This window comes from Peromyscus californicus, unplaced genomic scaffold (genome assembly GCF_007827085.1).
Source record: "Peromyscus californicus insignis strain IS unplaced genomic scaffold, ASM782708v3 Scaffold_6__1_contigs__length_162567912, whole genome shotgun sequence".
Taxonomy (NCBI): domain Eukaryota; kingdom Metazoa; phylum Chordata; class Mammalia; order Rodentia; family Cricetidae; genus Peromyscus; species Peromyscus californicus.
The window spans coordinates 116,771,781-116,798,102 of NW_026294584.1; positions in this window are offsets into that span (position 1 = coordinate 116,771,781).

The following is a 26,322-nucleotide window of genomic DNA, read 5'->3' on the forward strand; positions in this document are numbered from 1 at the left end:
TACAGAAAAAAACCTATCTTCATCTGGTCAGAGAGCTATGTTTTACTTAAGTTGTGTGAGTGAGCTTCCTATTCATCTTCCCCTTCATTGTTTGATTTACAGCAGACATTTTTCTGTAGGCTAATCCATATTTTAAAAAGATTTTAGCCTCCCCTCCTGAAAGTACAGCCAGAATTTTCTTTCATCAGCTTGATACAGTACAAATTCTTATCCTAATAGTGAAATGTTTCACTAAAGCTTGCCCAGTAATTGGGTAAAACCAAAACTTATTATAAACCAAAGTCATCCTAGGGTCTCCCCTGCTAGGTAGCCTCCCTGGATCTGTGGGTTGCAGTCTGATTGTCCTTTGCTTTCTATCTAGTATCCACTTATGAGTGAGTACATACCATGTTTGTTCTTCTGAGTCTGGGTTGAGAGGTAGGCATTTTTACCCTGAATTAAACATCACACACCACATATAAATATCTAGCCATAATGTATCACACAATAATACATATGCTTTTTGCTTTTCTATAGAAGTAAAACTAAATTTGATTTAGATAAAAGTGAATAGAAATGAAAATATTCCCCCAAATGTAAAACTAAGAGACATATACATAAAACACCATGGGGACATCAGAAAGAGGGTTAGTCACCCTGTGAGAAGGGGGAAGCATTCTAGAGACAGAATTTCCTGTGGGAAAATGGAAGCAGATTAGAGATAGAGAGGACTTGTGATGCATGAGGAATGATGGGTCAGATTTTGCTCAGTAGATAGGGAATGAGGATGAAAGATAAAACGAAGGCATTCCGGGGAAGAGGAACACTGGCCATATGTTCATGAAGGAAGAACAAAGGGATTGATGAAAGGAAAATTCATAACATGAACCTGGAGTGGATGGGGCAGGGAGGGCAGGGATGGGTGTAAAGCAGGGAGACCAGCAGACAGGAAACTCTCCCTTGACTTATAGTAGTTCGGGAAGGGAGGCATTCACAGGAGTGCAGAGAAGGGATAAAGAGGCACAAACCCTATGGTTCCTTTGGGCAACTTCCAGTCTGGGTGTCATCGCAGCAGCTTTTTGTTAAAGAGAAAAATTCAAGTACTTCATAACTTCATCATTACACATTTGTAGCCCACTTGAGTTAAAGATTAACTCAAGGTTGGAAGGTCATTTGTGTACTTCTCTGAGGACATAGGTTCCCTCTGACCCTTTGTCACAGTCAGGATGGGCTGGGTTATGCTGCAGTAAGTAGCATGCCTGAATCATAGTGGCCCAGAAAAAACAAGGAATGATCTCTGGTTTATGCTAAGAGGTGAAAAGAGAAGGTCCAGTTGGTGGGGGTAGCTGGGGAACCCAGCACTAACAGCTAAATGTTTCTGTTTGGAATTAGCAAAAGTCATCTGCCTTGACATTTTGCTGACCAAATTTGTTAACAGAATTCCAGAGGGCAGAAAAATACAATCTTTTCATGTTTGCTATACTGCTTTCAGAAAATTATATTAAGTCTACATCCTTATTTTAGTACTCTGATCCATATCCCTCTAAAATATCTTCAAAGATTATTTCATTTTTTGAGTGATTAATCAGTGCCAGGCCCTGGACTGACCTTTTTAGATACATATTTTCTCTTTGAATTGCTATAAAAATTCTCGGATGGTTTTAGCATCTTCCTGGCTGGCCAATCCTGGCATTTCTGTTCGTCCTCCCAGAATCTGAAAGACTGCCTATAAATGACTGGGCATTACATGCTGACTTTTCAGAGCAGAAAGATACTCAGTGGGTAAGGAAAGATTCAGCTGGATTTCAAATTCCAAATTCCAAATGGGTTCCAAACTCCACTGCCGTCTCCATGACTGACACTCAGATGACTCGAACCCTCGAATTTACTGAATGGCCTCTATGTGCCCAGCACTGTGCCCTTGACCTGTCCCCCGTTTTACAAAGATGAACAATAAGATGATACTACTTGCCCAAGAAAGCAAGTCTAGTGAGGTAGATGCTGCTCAACCTGAGGCCAGCAGAGACCTGAATGAACAGCCTCACCAGTGCATTTCTAGAAGAGGTGAAAGGGATGGAGAGAAGCTGAGAATGTGGAGGGCAATTACACGGTGAAATGAATGAACAGCTACACAAGTAAGTAGCTGGCCTAGCATCTGAGCACTGGGATCCACGAAAACTAAGAATTTGAAAGATTTTATAGAAACAGAATTAATAAGATTGTAGAAATGAATATAGCAGAGGAGAAAGGCCTGCAATAAAAACCATCCAAGTTCTTAAGTTGCAAAAATTGTTGTGACATTTATAACTGAGAAACAAAGCAAATGAGCTGTCTTGTAGATTCAGGCGGAGAAATAATTTAGTGTTGGATTTATTGCATTTTCTCTGTAAATAGGATATTTATGGAAAAATAGCTATCAGTTTATTCACTCATTCATTTATTACATAAAGAACACAGAGCCATGCTAAGCACTAAGACGTAAATCTAAGCCCATCTGTATGCATTCAAAAATTCATGGATCTAACAGATGTTGACCTGGGCTTCATTCATTTCTTCATTAAGACATGCACTATGATGCTTTCAAAGTCTGTGATAATAAATAAGGAAGAATACAAAAATTTATGAAAAGAGATGTAATCATCAAGGGAAACAATAACAATGGTGAAGAACTAGACCTAATGAGTGTTGATATGGTAGCAGGGGAAGAGAATCTTGAGTGGCTGTTGAGGGAAAGAGAGAGCCTGAGAACTTGGTGTATGGATGATATTTCAGGAGAAAGGGAAGGCTCAGCGGAGCCAATGGCTGTAGAGACATGAAGGGTGGCTAGTAGGGTTTACAGAAGGATTTTGGAAGTTTCAGAGTTACAGTAGATACAGAGAGAGTTTATTTCCCTAAGACTGAAGACAAAGAGAACAAAATGTGGTCCTTTAGATCTAGGAAGGCTCCAAGGAGACTTTAAAAGAGAGTACTTGAGTTTGGGTGCCTTGAGATGGATCAGTGGAGAAAAGATTTGCCTCAGTAGTCTGACATCTGAATTCAATCCTTGGAACCCTGAGGAAGTAGAGGACAGACCCTTGAAAGCTGTTCTCTGAGACTTGCACTTTCTTACCTACATTCTCATTCTCTCTCTGTCTCTGTCTCTCTGTCTGTCTGTCTGTCTGTCTCTCTCTCTCTCTCACACACACACACCACACAACTAAAGCAGTATAAGCAAGTTTACAAAAAAGGGCTAGTAAAAAGGAATCATTCTACTTTGCGTGTATATATGTGTGTCTAGGTGGATGCACATGCCACAGTGCATATGTGGTTAGAGGGGAACCTGAGGGAACTAGTTCTTTCTTTAAACCACGTGGATTCCAGGGATTGAACTTGGGTCTTAAGACTTAGCAGCAAATGTGCTTTACCTCTGAGCCATCTGCAGGACCAAGGGAGTTGGTTTAGATGTAGAGTGGAATTGGAATTTTGAGAATTAGTTGATAGAGAAGGTGGGAGGAAAGGAACAAAAGCAAGGGTAATATTGTGTGTGATGATTCCTAGATGTCTTTTCAAAGTCATGAAGGACTTTCTAGCCATTCATCTCCCAGATCTGCCCTAGCAATAGTCAGAGCCCGTGTGGCGGAAATGACACACAATTGGGGTCTGGCATCTGAGATTAAGATTTCAAGGGAAACATGCTCACAGTGGCAGTTCTTAGGAAGGGTCCTTCTTCACCTCTTTCTTGATACTGATGTTTGCTGGCTACTGCTTGAGCTTTTTGGCTGGGGCTGCACAGCTGTAGGCCCTCCTGTGTTCACAGGGCCCACTTCCCTTGGTGAATATTGCATCTCTGGTCTCTCCTCACATCACTGGATTTCATAACTATCTTAGTCCAATAAGACCTTTTCTTAACATGATTAGAATCCATTTCTAAATGACATCACATCCTAGGGTTCTCTGTGGACCTGATGTGTTAGGGGATACTACCTTCTGAAATAAAGCTAGTAAGAATATCTTTGAAAATGGTCACTGCAGAGACTGAGCTGCACATATAGAGGATGTCTTGTGACATCTAATGAAGGAAGTGTGCTAGCACAAGAGAGCTTAGCATTGTGCTTAATCTTGTACACACAACTCAGCTCCCTTTTCTTTATAATAGATTTTGAAAAACCTTCAGAGTGTTAAAATGTGACTGGTACCACAGTGAATAAATTATGAAATCTTTCAGAATCAAGCATGGGAGCAGAAAAAAAAGCAAGATTTGATCTTGGAAAAATCTCTCTCTCTCTCTCTCTCTCTCTCTCTGTGTGTGTGTGTGTGTGTGTGTGTGTGTGTGTGTGTGTGTGTGTGTGTACCCAAGTGTGTAGGCTGTGGGGAGGGACCAAGGTCAATGTTGCCTCTATTCCTCTGTTATTCTCTATCTCTTTGGTTTGAGGAAGGGTCTCTCACTTACCATTTCAGTTAGACTCATTGGCTTGCAAGCTCCTGGGATCCACCTCTCTCTAACCCCCAGCACTGGGTCACAGGTGTGTGTCACCATGCCTGGAGTTTTTGTGGATGCCAGCCTCCTACTTCAGGTCTTCCAGCTTGTGTCAGAAGCACTTCACCCAATGAACTAGAGCTGCAGCCCTAAACCTTGATCTTGTTTTTCTTAATTTTAGGTCACTTATTTTTTGATGGTGGGGGGACCGAATCAGAGCACTCAAACCACAGCAGGGATGTCACAGAACCTGTCCTTTATGCTAATTAACTCTGACCATCTGACCCTTCTCCGTACTTGTGAGGGCATGTCTCTTCTGTGAATCCTTGGGACAGGGGATTATAAATCACACCTCCGACACTGAGCACTCATTTGCAGCTGCAGCACTGGTGTGTGACACAGCCCATACAATGACAGGCAGTCATGCGTGGCGTGATGGCTGTTTCAAGATCAAGTTCTGAAAGTGCATGTAGCAAGAATATAGACAGTCAGGCAGCGGCAGTTCGGTTTTCACCTCTGCTCAATTCCAATGTGGCTCTGTGGATACCTTAGCTACTCAGCTTCTTTAAACAATGCTCTCGTGCTTCATGTGTTAACCTCCAGCAACAAATTCTCTGTCTTAACTTCTTGACAATTGGCTCCATTTGCTGATATTTAAGAATAAGAACTGATGCATTGAGTTTCTAGGGACATAATTAATTTTTTAATTTCATTGTTCATTCAATTTGATGGCAATTGGACACTTCCAACATGCTAGGTACTTTGATAAGGCCCTGGGTAGCATGATGGATAGGGCTACCTTCTACTCCCAGTCCTTGGCCAGTTGGTAATTATGAGCAGAGCACAGCTGACCAAGTGAGCAGTAAGAATGAGGTGAGTTTCATCACATATAGGACTGAAAACACAGGCAGTTGTTTTCTCACACTCATGCTAAGCAAGACTTAAGGAAAACTCAGATGCTTGGGGTTGGAGACATAACAATCCATATCCTGAAGGAACAAAATGGCAGTGCTGAGGTGATGTGGGAAGCCTTTCAGCATAAAAAGGAACTGAACAGGATTGGAGTCCCTGTGAGACAAACACCTCATATGGGTTCTAGATTAATGGACACTGGGGGCAGAGGCCAATTCCAGTCCCCTTTCTTATGGGGGAACAGGTCAGTGCTATGGTAAGTGAAGCTGAGCATGCTTGTGGTCTCATGTCACTCTATTATCCAAGTTTGTCAAATGCTACCAGACAGGTGTGGGACTCACTATGGAGCATCAACTATGCCAGATGGAAATAATTGCAACTTCACTTAATCTGCTGGGGTATGTTGAGATAGATTCTTTTTCATTGCCCTCCAGTGTGTGTATGTGTGTGTGAGTTGTCTAAGCATGTATATGCATGTTTTTGCCTTTGTGTGCATGCATGGAAGCATATGGGTATAAGCACCACATGCTTGTGGAGTCCCATTGTTGTCTGGAATCTTCCACTACTGCTCTGCTCTTCTACCTCAGTCACAGAGGTAGGGCCTCTGAATTAAACCCAGAAATTCCTGGTATGGCTAGTCTTGATAGTCATCTTCGTTGTGAGGATTCCTCTGTCTCTGGCTTCATATGATGGAATTACAGGAAGGCTACCACATTCGCCAGGCATTTTACATGGATTTCTGGGGATCTAGATTGTATTTGCCAAGCTTGCATCCCAAGCATTTTAATCCCTGAGCTATCGCTGCAACTCATGACTGACTGTTCTAGTTTATTACGGTAGAATATTCTAACTGTCCATCTTAACACATTTCCATAGCTGTAGGAGGGAATAAAACAATTACATTTTCCGGTTTCAGCTGCAATTAGGTGTAGTCATATAGCTATACTCACTTTAACAGAATGGGCTCTAAAGTGACAGGTATGTTGTCAAAGATGGTGCTGTAAAACCCTAGGCAGGCTTCCTTTCAGCAAGCCAGAACCCAAGAAAATTCAAACCCAGCTCACCTGGACCCTGAAGGAAAAAAAAAAATCAAAGAATGGCAGAGCAAAATGAGAATGTCGGAGCATTGAAAAGAGCCAGCCACCAGTGTGGAATTTTCCCTTCAGACTATTATTTGTGGAAGATAGAAACTTCTATGTTAGCTAAGCCTTGGGTGAATGTCAGCTCTCTTTCTTATAACAGCCTGGCCTTAGTCTAAATTAATATCCTGCCTGCATTCTGTAGATGACAGATGTCACTACCATTCTATTGCAGATAAGGAATCTTGGCTCAGAGAGAAATGGAGTCACTTGCCTCAGATCATGCAGCTGATCAACACACTCTGCTAGAGTCCAGCGTGGAACTTTCAGATATTCTGCTTCCATTGTCTTTCTGACTGGCAGACTCACAAAGGGTTGTGGGATGCCCAGACAGGCTCAGTGCCATGGCGGTTTTCTGTACAGGGAAGTGTCCAAGGAGACCAGACACCAACTTTTCTCATAATACTGCCTTACTTAGAGACAACAGGGCATGGGCTGTTAGGCTATGGTAACTTTCTAAATAGAAAGAACTGTCTGAAATTGCTTCTGTGCAAGGGTGCAAGGTAGTTTCTTAACAAGCGCAAATGCCATTTGTTGTACAGAGCAAACAGATTTGGGGTGGTGAGATTTACTTTAGAGTCAAAAGGAAGTGCCTGCAGTGGTGGGATAGCGGTGCTGACTGCTAGCCACAGATGGGAGAGCAGGATGCTCACACCATCTGGGCATTAAAGAAACTGATCACAGCTATCAATTTTATATTCCAGGTTCAGTTATGTATCAATTAGACTGATAACAGGGAGCCTCACAGCTGGGACTATTGTTTTAAAAATTCAAGGACTGGTGTTAGCACACGTTTTTAATGCACATACGCCTTGTGTGTGGTATGTAGAGAGAGCACGCAAAGGACAAAAGTCAGTTCTGTGCATCTGGGGGCCCTTATTACCTCAGTTTCAAGTTATGCCTGCTCATGGAGAACAGGTGCTTGACATAAAAGCAAGGGGAAAGCCACCAGGAACTCAGCCCGTCTAAAACCATTGAAGGAAATTCTAAAATTACTCTTCTTAGACAAATTGCTCCCACAAGCTGAGATAATTTTTTATCTTGAGGGTGTAAAGGGGATACTAAATCTTCTTGCCGACACAAGCTCATTTGGAGATGGGCTGGGGATTCCATTAATCATGTATGTGGGTCTCAGGATGCTTTATGCTACATTAAAGGTTAAACCCGGGAGTGTCAGGGAGACACTGCCTTTGACTATGGTAAGGACTCCATGGCGACAGATGCTGGGAGAGATTTTCCACCTAGCAATGTCCAACAAGAAAGCTCATTGGCTTCAATTGAGACTAGCTCAGAAGCAAAAGCACCGTGCTCCTTTGTGTAAACCATCTTTCAAGATGTAGAGGTTAAAGGATTTAGTGAGCTTCAGTGGAATGAGTCTGGATGTGCTTATGTGTATACAGAGACTTGACAAGAAAAAAGTGAGATGTATTATGCATACAGTTTAGACCACTTAACATAGATTTGTGTGTGTGTGTGTGTGTGTGTGTGTGTGTGTGTGTGTGTGTGTATGTGTGTGTGTGAATGTCTTCTGAACCTCAGATATGCTTTGGTAAATAGAGTTCTTCATTTGAGCCAGTGAGATGGCTTGGCAGGCAGTGTTTGCTGAGCGAAACTGACAACCTGAATTCAATCTCTCAAACCCATGGAAGGTAGGAGAGAGAGGACCAACTCCACAAAGTGGTCCTCTGACCTCCACATGTACAGTCTAGCATGTGTATCTACACACACACACACACACACACGCACGCACGCATGCACGCACGCACACACACACACACACACACACACACCACACACGTATGTATCTTTATGAGGATTTCAGTGTCTGGTACTTACTAAGGATAACAGCAAATTTACTCCATGGAATGGAGTTTTCTTGGTTGCCTAGGAAGTTGTCTCTAACGGCAGACCTTTCTCGGTTCTTCACATGTAAGCTGTCAGAGTTTTCTGTTCTATCAGGCACAGACATGAAGGAAGAAAGCCAGCTTCACTCATTAGCAACTTACTAACTACTTTGTTTAACTAGCAAATGTAGAGGTGACAATTTGTCACAACAGATTTGACGTGTGTTCTTTGCCTTCATGTTCTTTGCCTTCAATTAGAGCCTGTGTCGTTGGTACTCGCCTTCAGCTGATCAGATGTGAGATGGTAATCAACCGCTCAGACCCAACTTTAGTCAAATCTAAAATAAATCATGGGATAAAGACATCCTCTTAGATTACCTTTCAAACACTGACAATCAAGGCAGAAAAGATTAGAACTTTATCTACCAAATTAGTTGCATTCATCTCTTGAACGGAGGCTGCCAAAGTGTCAGAAATCAAACTGATCACAGCCAAGAAATATTGAAAGAAGCAAAGCCAGAGGGGAAATGAAAATGTATTTAGCTAAAAAAGGCAAGGACAAATAACTGCAAACAGGCATCTTGTTGTTACTAGGGGCCTTTGCCTCCATTCCAGGCAAATGCACATTTGCAGTGCGTCTTGGCAGCTTCAAACATTCTGACTTTAGGATGACTAAGTCTCCAGTCCACTTGTTATTGACACAATGGAATTATAGAGCACTGTGAGGAGCTTCATGCTCATCTCTTCCACTCAAAAAAGGCATCAAAGAATGCTGCACATTTTAGTATTTTACTGAAAAGTACCCAGGAAAGAAGTGATAGCTATTGTTGGGGACATGGCTTAGTTAGTTAAGTGCTTGCCTAACATGCCTAGAGATCCAGGTTCAATCCCCAGCAATGGATAAAATGGTGGCACATTCTTGTAATCCTAGCATTTGGGAGGTGGAGGTAAGAGGATCAGAATTTCAAGGTTATCCTTAGCTACATAGCAAGTTTGAGGTCAGCCTATGCTGCATGAGTACAAGAGTCATTGTATCAAAAAAATTAGACAAACAAGAGGCAAGCAGGTGAGTGATCTGGCTGCCAGCTGGACCACTGCCATCCACTGGATTCTGCTCCCCCAAGACCCACTAGACTACTCAGCTCCACCCACCCCATCATCCTTACTGTGGACAGCCCTTCCCCACAAATCCAGCACACTCCCCAGGCACAGGTACAGCCCACACTAGTTGGAAGAACAGGTGAGTGACTATACTCCCAGCTGAGCTGCCCCAGTCTTCAGACCCTAAGTTCCAGGGCACACCCCTTGTTCCTCCCTCTCCTACCTCAGCAACAGTAAGACTGCTGTGCCTTGCCCCCAACTCTGGTGGAATTCTCTTGCTTTCGTGAAGTCCACCAGCCCTTCTCCACAGCTCTAGCAGACTTCATAGGCCCAGGAACAACCGAAACCAGTTAGAAGAACAGCACTTCCTCCACTGGTCTTCATATTCTGACCTACAACTTCTGAAGAAGAATTTGGCTTTCAGGTGGCCAGGCTGGATCTAGGCACGCAAGGCCCCACAAACATCAGCAGAGATACCCTACTGGATGTGAAGACTTGCCAGTCACCAGAAGCCTTGGCTACTTAGGCCAGAAGACAAGAGAGGAAACAGAAAACAAAGGAACAAAACACCCACCCAATAAAGACAAACAAGAATTGACACTCAGACCTATAATTATCCCAAATCCAGCTGCCTAAATGCCAGTATAAGAACACATTCAACATCAGATGGGGCAAAATGGCACCACCAGAACCAAGTGATCCTAGACCTGAACACTCAACACAGCTGAAGCATAAGAAAATGACTTAAAATAACTTAATACAGATGATAGAGGCCCTTAAAAAGGAAATGAAACACTCCCTTAAAGAAATTGAGGAAAGGACAAACAAAAAATTGAAGAAATAAAAAAATCCCTTAAAGAATTCGAAGAAGGCCAAGAAAAAAATTAAACAGGTGAAGGAAATGGTTCAAGACCTGAAAATTGAAATAGAAGCAATAAAGAAAACATAAACCCAGGGAATTCTGGAAATGGAAAACTCGGGTAAGAGAACAGGAACTATAGATCCAAGCAACATCAACAGAGTACAAGAGATGGAGATATGATAGAGGAAATAGAGTCATCCATTAAAGAAATGTTAACGCTAAAAGATTCCTAACACAAAACATCCAGGAAATCACAAACATCATGAAAAGATCAAACATAAGAATGATAGGAATAGAAGAAGGAGAAGTATCCCAGCTCAAAGACACAGAAAATATATGCAACAAATTCAACAAAATTATAGAAGAAAACTTTGCCAACCTAACGAAGGACAGGCCTATAAAGGTGTGGAAGCCCAAATTACTCAGGGTTAGAGAATCTGGGTTTGCTTTACACAGCAGGGATGCACAATGGGATAATTTGGTCATGGGTGTGTCTACCAGGTGTTTGGAAGGGTCTATACTCGGCTGTACAGTGTGCTTTGATCTTGCAAGGGGGAGGTCTTTTGCCTCTCCCCTTGGCATGTTATAAGAAGTCTTATAAATAAACCTTTGAAGCTGCTGTTGGGTATTGATCCAGGCCCTCCTGAAGCTGCCCTGTGTTTCTGTGTTTTTTCTCATCAGTTTCTTCTCTCATCTCTCTTTCCACCTAATATTTCTTATCCTTCTGTCCTCCTACTAAGAACCCTAGAAAAGGTGGGAAATTTAAGAGCTGGACTCCCACAGTCTCCCACATAAAAGTACAAGAAATTTACAGAACATCAAAAAGTCCCCTCACCAAATAATAATCAAAACATCAAAACACTAAATATACAGAATAAAGAAAAAAAATGTTAAGAGCTGCAAAGGAAAAAGTCCAAGTAACTTATAAAGGCAGACCTATCAGAATTATACCAGATTTATTAATGGAAACTCTAAAACCCAGAAGACACTAGAGACCATGGATGCATCCAAGACTACTATACCCAGCAAAACTTTCAATACCATAGAGGGAGAAAACAAGATATTTCATGACAAAAACAAATCTAAACCGTACCTATCCACAAATACAGCCCTACAGAAGATACTAGAAGGAAAACTTCAACCCAAGGAAATTAGCTGCACCCAGAAAAACATAGGAAATAGATAATCTCACACAAGCAAAACACAAAGAAGGGAAATGGCGTCCAACGTGGTGGCAAGAGTTTCCACCTAAAACCTGAGAAAAGATTCTAAAACGGAGCTAAAAACAGTTCCTAATTCTCAAATGAGCGGCAGCTGCAGGTTTGAGCTACTGGTGGGTTCCTAGTGTGCGCGCTCGACCTGCTGTATGGCGGGAATGAGGCCTCTGCAAGTGGCACATTAAGCTGCATGGTGGATTTAGACTTTGCCAGCACAAAACAAAAAAAGAGGTTTCTGGGCTACACGCTACTTGGCTAAAAGCATAGACCCCCGATAGCTCCCAGAGCTGGCGGTAAACCACGGCCATGTTGGGAAGCTGAGGTGGGCGGAACCAGCAGCCACAGCTGCTGCAGTTTAAAGCAATAGATTCACAGTAAGACAGATTCAGATGTAATAGTTTACAATGTGTGTAAAATATACGTAGGCTTGAAAGAGACAAAAAAAAGGTGATATATACAGTTATATAAACAAATACATAGTTTTAAAAAATAAAGTCTTTAAAGAGACAGTAAAATTAATATAAAAAATAAGCCATGTGAAGATGAATATTACACAGAGAATCTGGATTGTGTTGTCTTTGGGATTTTTAACTGTAGAAAAACATTTGATTGTAAAAGATGTTGAGTTAAACCAATATGTAAATTTTAAAGGTACCTTGACTTCAAAATTTGGATATAAGGATATGTTGCTTTGGAAAAGAGTCTCTGCTTTTGTTCCCACAGAAAGCCAAAGGCTATGGATTTGTTCCAGATTAAGATACATCAGGTTTGACCAGCCAAGACCCCCTGAAAGGTCTCCGATGACACCATGGCCCAGATGATCCAACATCCAGAATGGTTTGAAGGCAACTGGCTCAGATGATACAGCCTCATCGACTATTCCATAATCCTAAAATTTTCTTTGTGTCCCCATAAGATACAGTGCCCCCCTCCAGCAGGAAGTAGTAAGAGAAGCTACGCCCAAATTCCCAAATTATATGTAATTTTACTTTGTTAAGGTTAAAACCTTCCTTTTTGAAAAAAAAGGGGGGGAAGTGCTGTGGGATGTTCTGTATGGCAAATGTGTTGCTGATTAGTCAATAAATAAAACACTGATTGGCCATTGGCTAGGCAGGAATTGTAGGCGGGACAAGGAAGAGAATAAAGCTGGGAAGTGGAAGGCTGAGTCAGAGAGACACTGCCAGCCACCACGATGACAAACAGCATGTGAAGATGCCGGTAAGCCACGAGCCATGTGGCAGGGTATAGATTTATAGAATTGGATTAATTTAAGCTGTAAGAACAGTTAGCAAGAAGCCTGCCACGGCCATACAGTTTGTAAGCAATACAAGTCTCTGTGTTTAGTTGGTTGGGTTTGAGCGGCTGTGGGACTGGCAGGTGAGAGAGATTTGTCCTGACTGTGGGCCAGGCAGGAAAACTCGAACTACACACATACACACTAACACCACCACCATAAGAAAATAACAAGAATTAACAATCACTGGTCATTATATCTCTTATTATCAATGGACTCAATTCGCCAACAAAAAGACACAGGCTAACAGAATGAATATGAAAACATCCTTAGGCTGCATACAAGAAACACACCTCAACTTCAAAGATAGACATTGCCTCAGAGTAAAGGGTTGAAAAAAGATTTTTCAGGGGCTGAAGAGATGGCTCAGTGGTTAATAGCACTGGCTGCTCTTTCAGAGAACCCAGGTTCAATTCCCAACACCCACATGTCAGCTCACAACTGTCTGTAACTCCAGGATCCAACACCCTCACACAGACATACATGCAGGCAAAACACCAATGCATGTAAAATAAAAATAAATAAATAAAATTTAAAAAAAGAAAAAGAAAAAAGATTTTTCAATCAAATGGACCTAAGAAGAAAGCTGGATTAACAGTCCTAATATCTAACAAAATAAACTTGAAACTAAAATTAATGAAAAAATGGAGAAGGACATTTCATATTCATCAAAAATTCACCAGGAGGAAGGCTCAATTCTGAACATCTATGCCCCAAATACAAGGGCACACACCTTTGTAAAAGAAGCATTACTAAAGCTTAAATCACACATTAAAACCCACACATTAATAGTGAAAGACTTCAACATCCCAGTCTCATCAATGGACAGGTCTACCAGACAGAAACTTAAAGGAGAAATAATGGAACTAGCAGATGTTATGACTCAAATGACCTAACAGACATCTACAGAACAGTCCATCCTAATGCAAAAGAATATACCTTCTTATCAGCACCTTGTGAAACCTTCTCTAAAACTGACTACATATTTGGTCACAAAGCAAATCTCAAAAGACATGCACAAAATTGGACTAACCCCTCAGATCACTATGGATTAAAGTGGGAGTTAAACAACAACACAAACTACAGAGAGCCTACAAAATCATGAAAACTGAAAAACTCTCAACTGAATGACCCATGGGTCAAGGAAGAACTAAGGAAAAAAATTAAAGACTTCTTAGAATTATATAAAAATGAATGCACAGCACACCAAATTTATGAGATATTATGAAAGTAGCCCTAAGAGGAAAGTTCATAGCACTAAATACTTACATAAAGAAGTTGGAAAAAATCTCACACTAGTGACTTAACAGCACACCTGAAAGCTCTAGAACAAAAAGAAACAAACTCACTCAGGAGGAATATAGGCCAGGAAATAATCAAATTGAGGGCTGGAATCAATATAATAGAAACAAAGAGAATAATACAAAGAATCAATAAAACAAAGAGTTGGTTCTTTGAGAAAATACAAGCTAGACAAACCCTTATTCAACCTAACAAAAAGGCAGAGGGAAAATATACAAATTAACAAAATCAGAATGGCAAAGTGGGATATAACAAGGGACTCTGAGGAAATCCAGAGAATCATTAGGTCATACTTCAAAAATCTGTACTCCACAAAGTTGGAAAATTTAAAAGAAGTGGACAGATTTCTTGATAGGTACTACATATCAAAATTAAATCAATACCAGACAAATGATTTAAACATACCTATAACCCCTAAATAAATAGAAGCAGTCATTAAAATTTCCCAACCAAAAAAGCCTAGGGCCAGATGATTTCAGCACAGAATTCTATCAGACTTTCAAAGAAGAGCCAATACCAATACTCCTCAAGTTATTCCACTAAATAGAAACAGAAGGAACATTGCCAAATTCTTTTTATGAGGCCACAGTCACCCTGATACCCAAACCACACAAAGACCCAACAAAGAAAAAGAATTACAGACTAATTTCCTTCATGAACATTGATGCAAAAATACTCAATAAAATACCAAATTTAGCAAACCAAATTCAAGAACAGATCAAAAAAATCATTCACCATGATCAAGTAGGCTTCCTCCCAGAGATGCAGGGATGGTTCAACATAGGAAAATTTATCAAGGAAATCCACCATACAAGCAAACTGAAAGGAAAAAACAACAACACACAATCATCTCATTAGATGCTGAAAAAGCCTTTGACAAAATTCAACACCCCTTTATGATAAAGGTCTTGGAGAGATCAGGGAGACAAGGAACATACTTAAACATAATAAAAGCAATTTACAGCAAGCTGATTGTCAACATCAAATTAAGTAGAGAGAAACACAAAGCAAGTCCACTAAAATCAGGAACAAGACAAGGCTGTCCACTCTCTCCATACCTATTCAATATAGTATGTGAAGTTCTAGATAGAGTGATAAGACAACAAAAGTAGATCAAGGGGATACAAAATGGAAAGGAAGATGTCAAAGTATTATTATTCACAGATGATATCATAGTATACATAAGTGACCTCAAAAATTCTACCAGGGAACTCCTATAACTGATAAACACATTCAGTGAAGTGACTGGATACAAAATTAACCTCCCAAAAATCAATAGCCCTCCTATATTCAAATGATAAATGGGCTGAGGAAGAAACTATGGAAACAATACCCTTCAGAGTAGCCACAAATAATGTAAAATATTTTGGGATAACTTTAACCAAGCAAGTGAAAGACTTATATGATAAAATCTCCAAGTCTCTGAAGTAAGAAATTGGAAAAGATATCAGAAGGTGAAAAGACCTCCCATGCTCATGATTGGTAGGATTAACATAGTAAAAATGGCCACCTTACTAAAAGAAACCTATAGATTGAATGAAATCCCTATCAAAATTCCAACAAAATTTTTTGCAGACTTGAAAGAACAATATTCAACTTCATTTGGAAAAGCAAAAAACCGAGGATAGCTAAAACATTCCTATACAATAAAGGAACTTCAGGGGGTATCATCATCCCTGATTTCAAGCTCTACTACAGAGCTATAGTAATAAAAACAGCATGGTATTGGCATAAAACTGACAGTTGTATCAATGGAATCGAGCCGAAGACCCTGATTTAAATCTATATACCCATGGACACCTGAATTTTGACAAGAAGCAAAAATTGTACATTGGAAAAAATGAAAAAATCCTCAACAAATGGTATTGGCATAACTGGATTTCTGCATGTAGAAGAAAAAAATAGATCCATATCTATTGCCCTGCACAAAGTCCAAGTGGTTCAAAAGCCTCAACATAATTCTAATTATGCTGAACCTGACAGAAGAGAAAAATGGGAAAAAGCCTTGAACATATTGGCATAGGAGAAAACTTCATGAAGAGAAAACCAGTAGTACAGACACTGAGACCAACAACTAATAAATGGGACCTCATGAAACTGAAAAGCTTCTGTAAAGGAAAAGATACTGTCAATAAGACAAAATATCAGCCTACCAAATGGGAAAAGATCTTCACCAGCTCCACATCTGAAAGAGGGCTAATCTAACAAATATATAAAGAACTCAAGAAACTAGACACAAAAAAACAAATAATCCAATTAAAATATGGGGCACAGATCTAAAGAGAATTCTCAACAGAAGAATCTCAAATGCCTGAGAAGCACTAAAAGAATTGTTCAGCATCCTTAGCCATCAGGGAAATGCAAATAAAAATGACTCTGAGATTCCATCTTAGATCTTTCAGAATGGCTAAGATCAAAAACACTAATAACAACTTATGCTGGAGAGGATGTGGAGCAAGGGGAACACTCCTCCATTTCTGGTGGGAGTGAAAACTTGTATAGCCACTTTGGAAATCAATATGGCGGTTTCTCAGAAAATTGAGAAACAATTTACCTTAAGACCCAGCTATACCACTCTTGGGCATATACCCAAAGGATACTTAATCATTCCACAAGGACACTTGCTGAACTATCTTCATAGCAGTGCTATTTGTAACAGCCAGAAACTGGAAACAATCTAGATGCCCCTCAACCGAAGAATGGATCAAGAAAATGTGGTACATTTATGAAATAGAGTATTACACAGCTGTTAAAAACAAAGACATCAGGGAATTTAAAGAGAAATGGATAGAACTAGAAAAAAAAATCATCCTGAGTAAGGTAACCCAGACCCTGAAAGACAAACATGGCACTTTCCTCACTCATAAGTGGATAATAGCTCTAAAGTAAATGATAACTGTCTTAGTTTGAGTTTCTATTGCTGTGAAGAGACACCATGACCATGGCAACTCTTATAAAGGATACACTTAATTGTGGTGGCTTGCTTACAGTTTTAAAGGTTCAGTCCATCATGGTGGGGAGCATGGCAGCATGCAGGTAGTTGTGGTGCTGGAGCCGAGAGTGCTTACAACTTGACTCAGAGGCAACAGGAAGTTGACTGATTGTCATACTGAGTGAAACTTGAGAAAAAGACCTCGAAGTCCACTTCCATAATGACACATTTTCAACAGAATGTATGGCCCATATTAAGGTGTGTGGTGATATTTTATTTGTATGTTAATAAATAAAGCATGCCTGGAGATCAGAGGAAATGGCCAGCTATTTTTAAGTAAACATAGAAGTCAGGCAATAGTAGCATACACCCTTAATCTGATCACGTGGCATGCAGGGTCTCAGTGTGTTCAAGGGCACACTAGGGAACAGCTAAACATGGTAACATGTGCCTTTAATCCCAGTACCAACCATAGAGACGTGGAGGTCTGTACAGACAGGCAGTTACAAGGAAGTGAGGTAGCTGGGCTAAGAGCTAATGAGAGGGTGGGACAGCAAGGCAATAAAGGTGTGGGTAAGACAGGAAGTAGGCCCTTTTTGGTAGATGCAGAGTAGGAGAGGTAAGGTTGGTGGCTCTCACTATTTCCCTGATCTCTAAGACTTTCACCCCTATATTTGGCTCTGTGTTTCTTATTTAATAAGATGGTTTAGAAATTCATTTACAAAGGTGTGCCCTTCAGCCTCAGGGTCTGGATTAAAGGCGTGTGTCATCCAGGCTCCTCCAACAAGACCATGCTTCCTCCACCAAGGCTACATTTCATAATAGCGCCACTCCCTATGAGCTTATAGGGGCCACATACATTCAAACTACCACAATAACCATACTACAATCCATAGCCCAGCTAGGCTAGGCAACATGGAGGCCCAAGGGGGAATGAAGATGCATGAATTTCCCTGGGAAGGGGAAATAAAAATATCTCCTATGTAGAATGAAGGCCGGCAGGGATTGGAACAAGAGGGTCTGGGTTGGGGGGATAGATGGAGGAGGAGAGTAATGAAAGAGACTTCTTGATCGAGGCTATTTGGGGCTTAGGTAGAAACCTGGTGCAAGGGAAACTCCCATGAATCTACAAGGATGACCCCAGCTAAGACTTCTAGCAATAGTGAATATGTAGCCTGAACTGGCCATCTCCTGTAATCAGATTGATAACTATCCTGATGATCATCAGAGAGCCTTTATCCAGTGACTGATGGAAACAGATGCAGAGATCAATAGCCAAGCACTGGGCTGAGCTTGGGGAATCCTTTTGAAGAGATAGAGGAAGGATAGTATGAGCCAGGGGGTTCAAGGTCATTACAAAGGAACTCACAGAAACAGCTAACCTGGGTTCATAGGTGCTCACAGACTCTGGACTGACATGAAGGGAGTCAGCATGGGACTAACCTAGGCCCTTTACATGTGTGTGACAGTTGTGTAGCTTGATTTCCTTGTGGTACTCCTAGTGGTGGGAGCAGGGCCTGTCCTTAGGGCTTTGGCTGGCTTCCAGGAACCTATTGCTTATACTGGGTCGCCTTGCCCAGCCTTAGTACAAGGGGAATAGCTTAGTCCTACCTCAGCTTGATATGCCATATTTTGTTGACTCCCATGGGATGCTTGCCCCTCCCTGAACAGAAACAAAGGAGGAGAGGATGCGGGAGTGGGGAGGAGGTTGGGGTAGGGAGTGGAAGGAGAAGAGGGAGCAGAAACTGTGGTGGGGATATAAAATAAATGAATAAATTTAATTAATAAAAATAGACAAAACAATAAAACAAATAAAAAACCCAAATATAAATGGACAAAAAAAGGAATAAAGACTAAAGAAAATGGTGAGAGACCATTTATCTTTTAGATCCAAGAACTATGTTAGCCAAATCTAGTAAGTTCTCAGCTCTTTTTAATGCCTAATTTTATTTTCACATTTATAATAATAATAATAATAATAATAATAATAATATCAGTGTGTGTAGGTCAAATGACAACTTGGAGGAGTCAGTTTTCAGCTTACACCAAGTGGGTCCCAGGTTGTAAGGCTTGCTAGCAGGCACCTTAATCTACTTGGGCCATCTCACCAGCCCTAATTCTTAATTTTAATTATGTGTAATGGAGCTAATTTTTATGCATTATGCTTCTTTAAGTCATTAGTTATATCATGATAAAATTGTCTTAAATTTTCACTCATTTCTACTTATAAAATCCACTGATTTGTATCCACTTCACCACCCTTCTTCCCTGATCTAGAACCACTTTCTTGGTTAGAGATAAGGAAGCATATGGACACATCACTCAAGTGTCAGAGGTAACAAGAAGAGGAGTTGGAATGTGAACCTGGTCTTTAGGGCTCCCAGCCTATCATCTTTCCACCCTGTGACAATGGGCCAAGCAGTGTACACTGAGCAGTAGACTCCACATTAGGTGTTTGGGGATTAAGAAAATCCTTTCTCTTCCTTCTGAGGACTGCTTAGTCTCACTGGCAACCATGGAAAGTGCCAGAAATGATGCATTTCTTCCACAAAACATTAAGTCCACATACAGAAAGACCATTGGGGACACATTGTTTGATTCTGCTGTTTTTAACAAGACAAGGTCTCACTCTGTCTATAGCTTAGGTTGATTTTGAAATTGATATGTAGCCCTTGGATCTTGTAATTCTCCTGTCTTGGCTTCCCTGGTGGTATGATTTGTTTGTTTTTTTTTTTTTTTTGGATACTTTTCAAATTATTAAGAAATAGTTAAAAAGTGTGGAAACTTCCTTGAACAAATAGAAATCCCAGCATTTATTATCTTTCTGCAAAGTCAAGAAGCAGCTGTTTAAAAAACCCATAAAACAGGAATAATCAGGGAAAAGTAAACATTTAATTCTGACAAAAAAATAACCATGAGTAAAATCTCTAATTTATTTGTAATAGCTACAGAATAGATTGCATTTTAGGGTGCAGCATATTTTTAAATATATTACTTAATGCTGATGCCTTTAGACACTCAAACAATAAAAAGTTTGTGTGTATGTGTGGGTGTGGGGGGGCTTCTCATCATCCTTTTTGATATTTTCAAATGTTAGCTTCCTGCAGGCTGAACGACATTTGTTTGTATGAATAGATGTAATGAATTAGAAACAATGGATTTTGAATAATGGCTCATATGGAGTGACAGTTCCGTCCCTTTCTTGTGTGAAATAATCACTGTGTACAGTAGCAGACTGATTCTCCTGTATTATTAAATTTCTTGTCAAAATCTTACTTAAACCTCAGAGACAAAGATGGATTCTCCCTCTGTGACTCTGAGCACTGAAATTTACTTCTCTGACACACTGCCAGTTGATTTAGAGCTAATGTGTCTCCTTTTTATTGGGTTCGTGTAAAACATGGTTTTCCTTGGCTTCTTTCACTCCGCATTGTCTTAGAGAAATATGCAATCTCAGTTGATACTGCAAGAAATTAGTCTCTCTGAGAAATATCTAGAAAGACTTATAATAAGACAAAACAGGCATTTTTCATAGGCTTTTGTTGACTGGGAATTCACCAAGCAGAGGGTACAAAGGGGTGATAATCAATACCTAGAAAGTAACATTAATGAAAAGTAAAAATGATAATCCACTCAGCAAGTTGACAAATCATTGTAGCTATGATTAATCTGCATTGAAGTCTGGCCTTCTGTACTGTTCAACTTAGATCTATGATATAATATTTGATTCTTCTATTTATTCAGTAAATAAATTGCCTAGTTCTGAACATTCAGTAATTAAAGAGAAGAAAGGCATTAGTAATTGTGGGAACCATAAGAGGTTTACTAATAGTCAATCTTGGAAATGAACTTCATTTTCTGATATTTGCAAAGATTGGAATAGGAGCCAATGGTACCCAACCTGGGGAAAGACCCGTGTTAAGGGCTTTCATTTTTAGGCATGAGGATTGGTCATAGGACAGATTGGTAAACTGTCTTCTCCTTGGGCAGCCACAAACTATTACTATTTAAATGTTTACCTAGATAACTCTACTACTGAGTGCTGAGGGTTTGAGATGGATGCTATGAATAACATAATATCAAGACAGTGTTTACTTCATTGTGCTTGGAATTTAGAGGAACACAAGAGATCATTTCAACACGTGGAACAGCACATAGTCTACTACATCCTGTGAGGTTTCACCTTCGAGGAGAAAGATATCATAAAAGCCTACTGATGGTAGATGGAGAAAATGCTATCTTAAATGAGTGTTATAGGTAATTAAAACTGGACCAGAGAATGTAGAGGAGTAGGAAAGGGTGGCTCCTGAGAAGGGTTTTCAGGACGCAGACATACATGTGTAAATGTCTTGATTCTTTCAGAGGCTTGAGTAAAGATGAAAGAGACCAGGGTCATGGATTGTAAACTACCTAAGTGGTTTGGATACTAACTCTACTTCCAGGAATTAGACTGGATTAAGTCAGTTGTAGACATCTTATAACCCTTGCCTAGGATTAGTCAGAATCCAATATTAAACCATGCAGTTTAAGGCACTTCCCTGAATCCCTGCATTTGGGGTAGGGAGTGGGCCAATTGCTTTTGGACACTCTGGACACTCTGTGTACTTTATAAAACAAGAGTCATAGGAGGGAACTAACACATAGCTGTGAGAAAACAGAAAGGAAGCTCCTGAGTCCTTGATAACAACGTGGATGAAACATCTGTTCACAAAAACAAACAAACAAACAAACAAACAAACAAACACCCCCCCAAAAAAACCAAACCACTCACAGATCTCTCTGAAAGTTGTTTTTAAATTTGGGTGTGTTGGTGCAGTAGGATCTCACTGTGTAGTCCAGGCTGGTGTCCTAGTTGTTGCTCATCCTTCTGAGCACTGGGACCTCAAATGTATCCAGACAAAGTCTCCTTTGACGACCTGTCCTTGGCTTTCCCTTGCCCTTCCCTTCTATCTTCCTTCGCCTTCTATCCCCTCCCTTCCCTCTCCTTTTCTTCATCTTCCATCTCTTCTCTTGCCCCTCCTTTCTCTCATTTATGCATTTATTTTTAACTTGTGTGACGTTTTCTATTTCTTTCCATAGTATTCAAAATGTCAGTCCCAGAAGCATTTCCTGGTGCAGGTAGACACAATGCTGTGTGTTCACCCCTTTCTGTGTCCATTTCCTGCAGCAGTTCTCAGTTTTTCTGCAGTTAGATGTGCAGGTGACTGAGTTCTGACAAAGGAATGCAGAGCAAGCCAAGCTCTGATTCCAGATGCTTCCCTCTCTCACCTGCATGTCCATCTTTCCCCTTTTCAGAGAAGTGAGTTTTAACTTTGCAAGCTCTGTCTCAGAGGTTAGGCCATCCTGACCTATCAAAGCTACCATCCAAATCGTGAATCAGAATAAATAATCTACCATGTTTGCCAGCGCTGCAAATCAGAGCTGAAAGCATTTAGGATATCAAGCTTTCAGCAGAAATTCCTTAAAGTATGTCACACAATATTGAGACTGATTCACTTTGAGTTTTTATGGCCTTCATGATTAGTGACACAAAAATTATGAATAATGATATTCTCTTACACTTTTGCAAATAATTTCTAAAGAGATATTCACATTCCAAATGTACACCCATATTCAAGCTCCATCCATTAAGAACATATTTTCATGAATCTTTCACAAAGAATTACTATTCTGAGAAGGTAATTTTCCTCTATATGTTTTAAGTGAACTTATAAATAACTTTTTTATTAGCATTTTGCTCTGAAATCTCCGGTACTCTACAATAAGCCTGAGAGATTTTCTCAACCCTTACTATACTTTTGAATCACAGGCAAAAATATCTTTAAACACATAACACTTAAAAGTCAGGGAGAAATGGCATATATCTATCTTCTCAGCACTTGGGAGGCAGAGGAAGAGGGGTATCTACAAGTTCAAGGTAAATCTGGTATATGGAGTAAATTTTTGGCTAACCAGAGCTACATAAAGAAACTCTGTTTCAAAAAACATATATGAAAAAAATACAGATACTTGTCTTAACTAAGAAATTCAGATACTCATATTTAATTAGCTCTCATGTCTGTGAAAGGTCCTCTAATTGATTCTAATGTGTAGCCATAGGGTCTGTACCCTTAATGGGCTGCAGGGTTAAGTTTAGTTTCCTTGGTGTTTTTAAAGTATTACTCAGAGATATTTAGCTTTGCGGGCACCATGCCCTCCAAACTGAAAACATATATCATATGCATTGTTACAGTTAGCTATTTTGACTTTTAATTCCTTTGCTTTTTCTGGCACCATCTTTAATATTAACCACTGGTTCATTTTAGAAGGAAGCAAAAGGATATACAATTGATTGATAACTTTGAAGTCATTCATAGTTCCGCACATATTTACTATTCTCTATTATACATATCAGAAAACTAAAATGTTCAATTTTCCGGTGTGATAGAGTTCTGAATTGGTCATGCTAATGAGGTCAAAGTTATTAGCAAAACATTTTATCTTAAAATTAAAGAGGAAAAATCCCTACTTGGATTATTGGCATGAGGTCTAGTAACAGAGCAGCTATCTCGTGATCATGAGGTAAACATACAGCAGGAAGGTATGACAATCAAAGAGTGTGCATGCTCGTTGACATCACTGAAATGTCAAATCACTCTTGTACAACCAGCAATTATCATAGTAACATATGTTTCTAAGCAATATACTGTAATTTTCAGTGACTTACAGCAAAATGCCTATGCAAATAAATTACTAAGATTATGTTTTTAATTCTTCAGTTTATCAGATTATGAAAACTTACTTTTATAAAAACAGTAGAAGACTATCACAAGTAATTCTGGTAGAAAAACTAAACAGAAAAAAATATTAAACTTAGAAACACATGTGCAGTTTGTTTAAAAATTTTTAGAGTTATTTTATGTGTATGAGTATATTGCATGTATGTATGTGTACCATGTATGTTTAGGACATGCAGAGGCCAGAAGAGGGTGTCAGTTTTCCTGGAACTGGAGTCCCAGATGGTTGTGAACTACCATGTGGGTGTTAGGACCTGAACTCAAGTCTCCTACAAGAGCAACAGGTAAGCTATATTACTCAGCTATTTCTTCAGTCCCACACACTGGCTAGTTTAATAAGAAGAGAGTAGAAGTAATAATATTTATGAGCTGACTGGAGGAGCTCCTGAGACCAATGGCTGGAGATGACCAGAAAAATATTGTTTCTTTAAAAAGCTATTACAAATGCATTTCTGTTTTTGCATGTGTCTCTATTTTAAAAAGTATGTCATAGCTCTACCAGTCTTTTCTTTTTTCATTCATCTATGAAATCAATGTGACATCTCAGGTTGTAAAATGGCTGCTGGTGGTATCTAAATTATTCATTCAGGATTAATAAGCCTTTTAAATGAACATGATCTTGGATATTCATGGATTTCATGAATTCATGATGGGTAGCATGGGCCTTCTTGCAAAGGATGCACACTGTGCTAGTCATTCAGGAATACTCTCTTGATGAATTAAATTAAAATGGACTCAGTTGTCAGGACCTATTGAATAATGTGGAATTCTGTATATTTAAAATATAACCTTTTATTATGCATTTCTACTTCAAAACCAAATAGCTGTGCTCTATAACCAAATGGATTTTGGAGCACAAGTATTCTTTTTATGTAATGAAAATGGATCTATAAAGCATTTATGACAAAGTTCAGGATCTAAGGTTAATACGGAAGGGTTTGAAAGCAATCATCAGCTAAGTTAAAATTTAGCATAGGAGATGAAAGACAAAGATAGGGAAATAAAATGAAGAGAGGCATGGGGCAGAGATGGAATCCAAAGGATCATTAATACTTCACGTGATGGAAAGGAGTAAAGGAAGAAGATGCCCGTGAAGCCAGCAATGGTGGGGAATAGCTGATGGAGGTACTTCAGTCCACACTAGAGAAAACTGATAATAAATAAACATCATTCGGTAGATCTGTGGGTGTTCTGGACTTTTAAAAGATCCATAAATCAAGTGCTTATAATGTAAGTTTCAGGATGAAGGAAGCACAACTGGGGCCTGCATCTAATTTCCTCCCAGGCCTCAGGAAAGTGTGTCACATCTATTGAAAGACAAAAACAAGTCCAGGAGAGCTAGTTACCATACACCAGTGAAAATCAAGATCAACAGAAACTGCCTTTTAAGAATACTGTTAGAGGAATTTGAGCGAGAAGACTCTCATTATTTGCATTTCTTTACAAATTGCCAACGTGCCTCTGTTTGTGGATGCTTGTTACCTTCAGCAAATCCTAATGAGAAAACAGCATGCATATGCATGATCTGGGCAGTGCTACACGTGACGCTTTATGCATAAATTTTCCTGTCAGCCTCATGGAATGGATGAGCTCGGGGAAGGTTCTGTAGAAGATTTAAGCCAATTACAGTCACTGGTGACTACTGAAGAAGTCAAGGTCATTTGTCATAATAACTATGACCAGGAAGTGATGAAACAGTTTTGGATTCTGAAAAACTTGCTCACATTTCTCTATTCTCAAAGAGAAACACTGTCTTGGGTTGGGTCTTTGTGTGACAATAGGAAAGCATTATTCTTTACCATTATCTATAAGAGGTCTGCCTGCACCTTCTCCATAAAATAAATGGACAGTCATCATCATCATCATCATCATCATCATTATTATTGTGTACATGTGTGCGCATATGGCATATGTGCGTGTGTGTGTGTGTGTGTGTGTGTGTGTGTGTGTGTGTGTGTGTGTGTGTATTTTTGGCATTCCCATGGAGGTCCAAGACAACATTAGGGAGTTGACTCTGTTCTATTTTTATTTGACACATAGCCTTTCTTGTTCCTGTTCCACTGCATATTCCAGGCTAACTGGACTATGTACTTCTAGATGATTCCCCCGTCACCACCCTCTTTCACTGTAGGAATGCTGGGGTCAGAGATGCTGACTATGGCTTCTGGTTTTTTATATGGGTTCCAGGAATTGAACTCAGGTTGTTAGTCTTGTATGGCAATCACTTCTGTTCACTGAGCCATAAACAGGCCCAATAAACAAACATTTTAAAATTTCTGTTTCAAATGTGTGAATGTGACAAGAATTCATGAGAGAAAGAGAGAGAAGAAAGCATTCCACACACCACCGAACAGTGTTGGCAAATAAATCTGGCCCTAGTTTTATGGACTATAATGCCAAGTGTAATTAAACTTCATTTCACAAAGCTAAGTAGTGCTGGTGAAATCTGACTTCAATTAGTTTGTTAGTGTGAACAACCTGGATTTAAATACTGACTGGGTGCTTAGG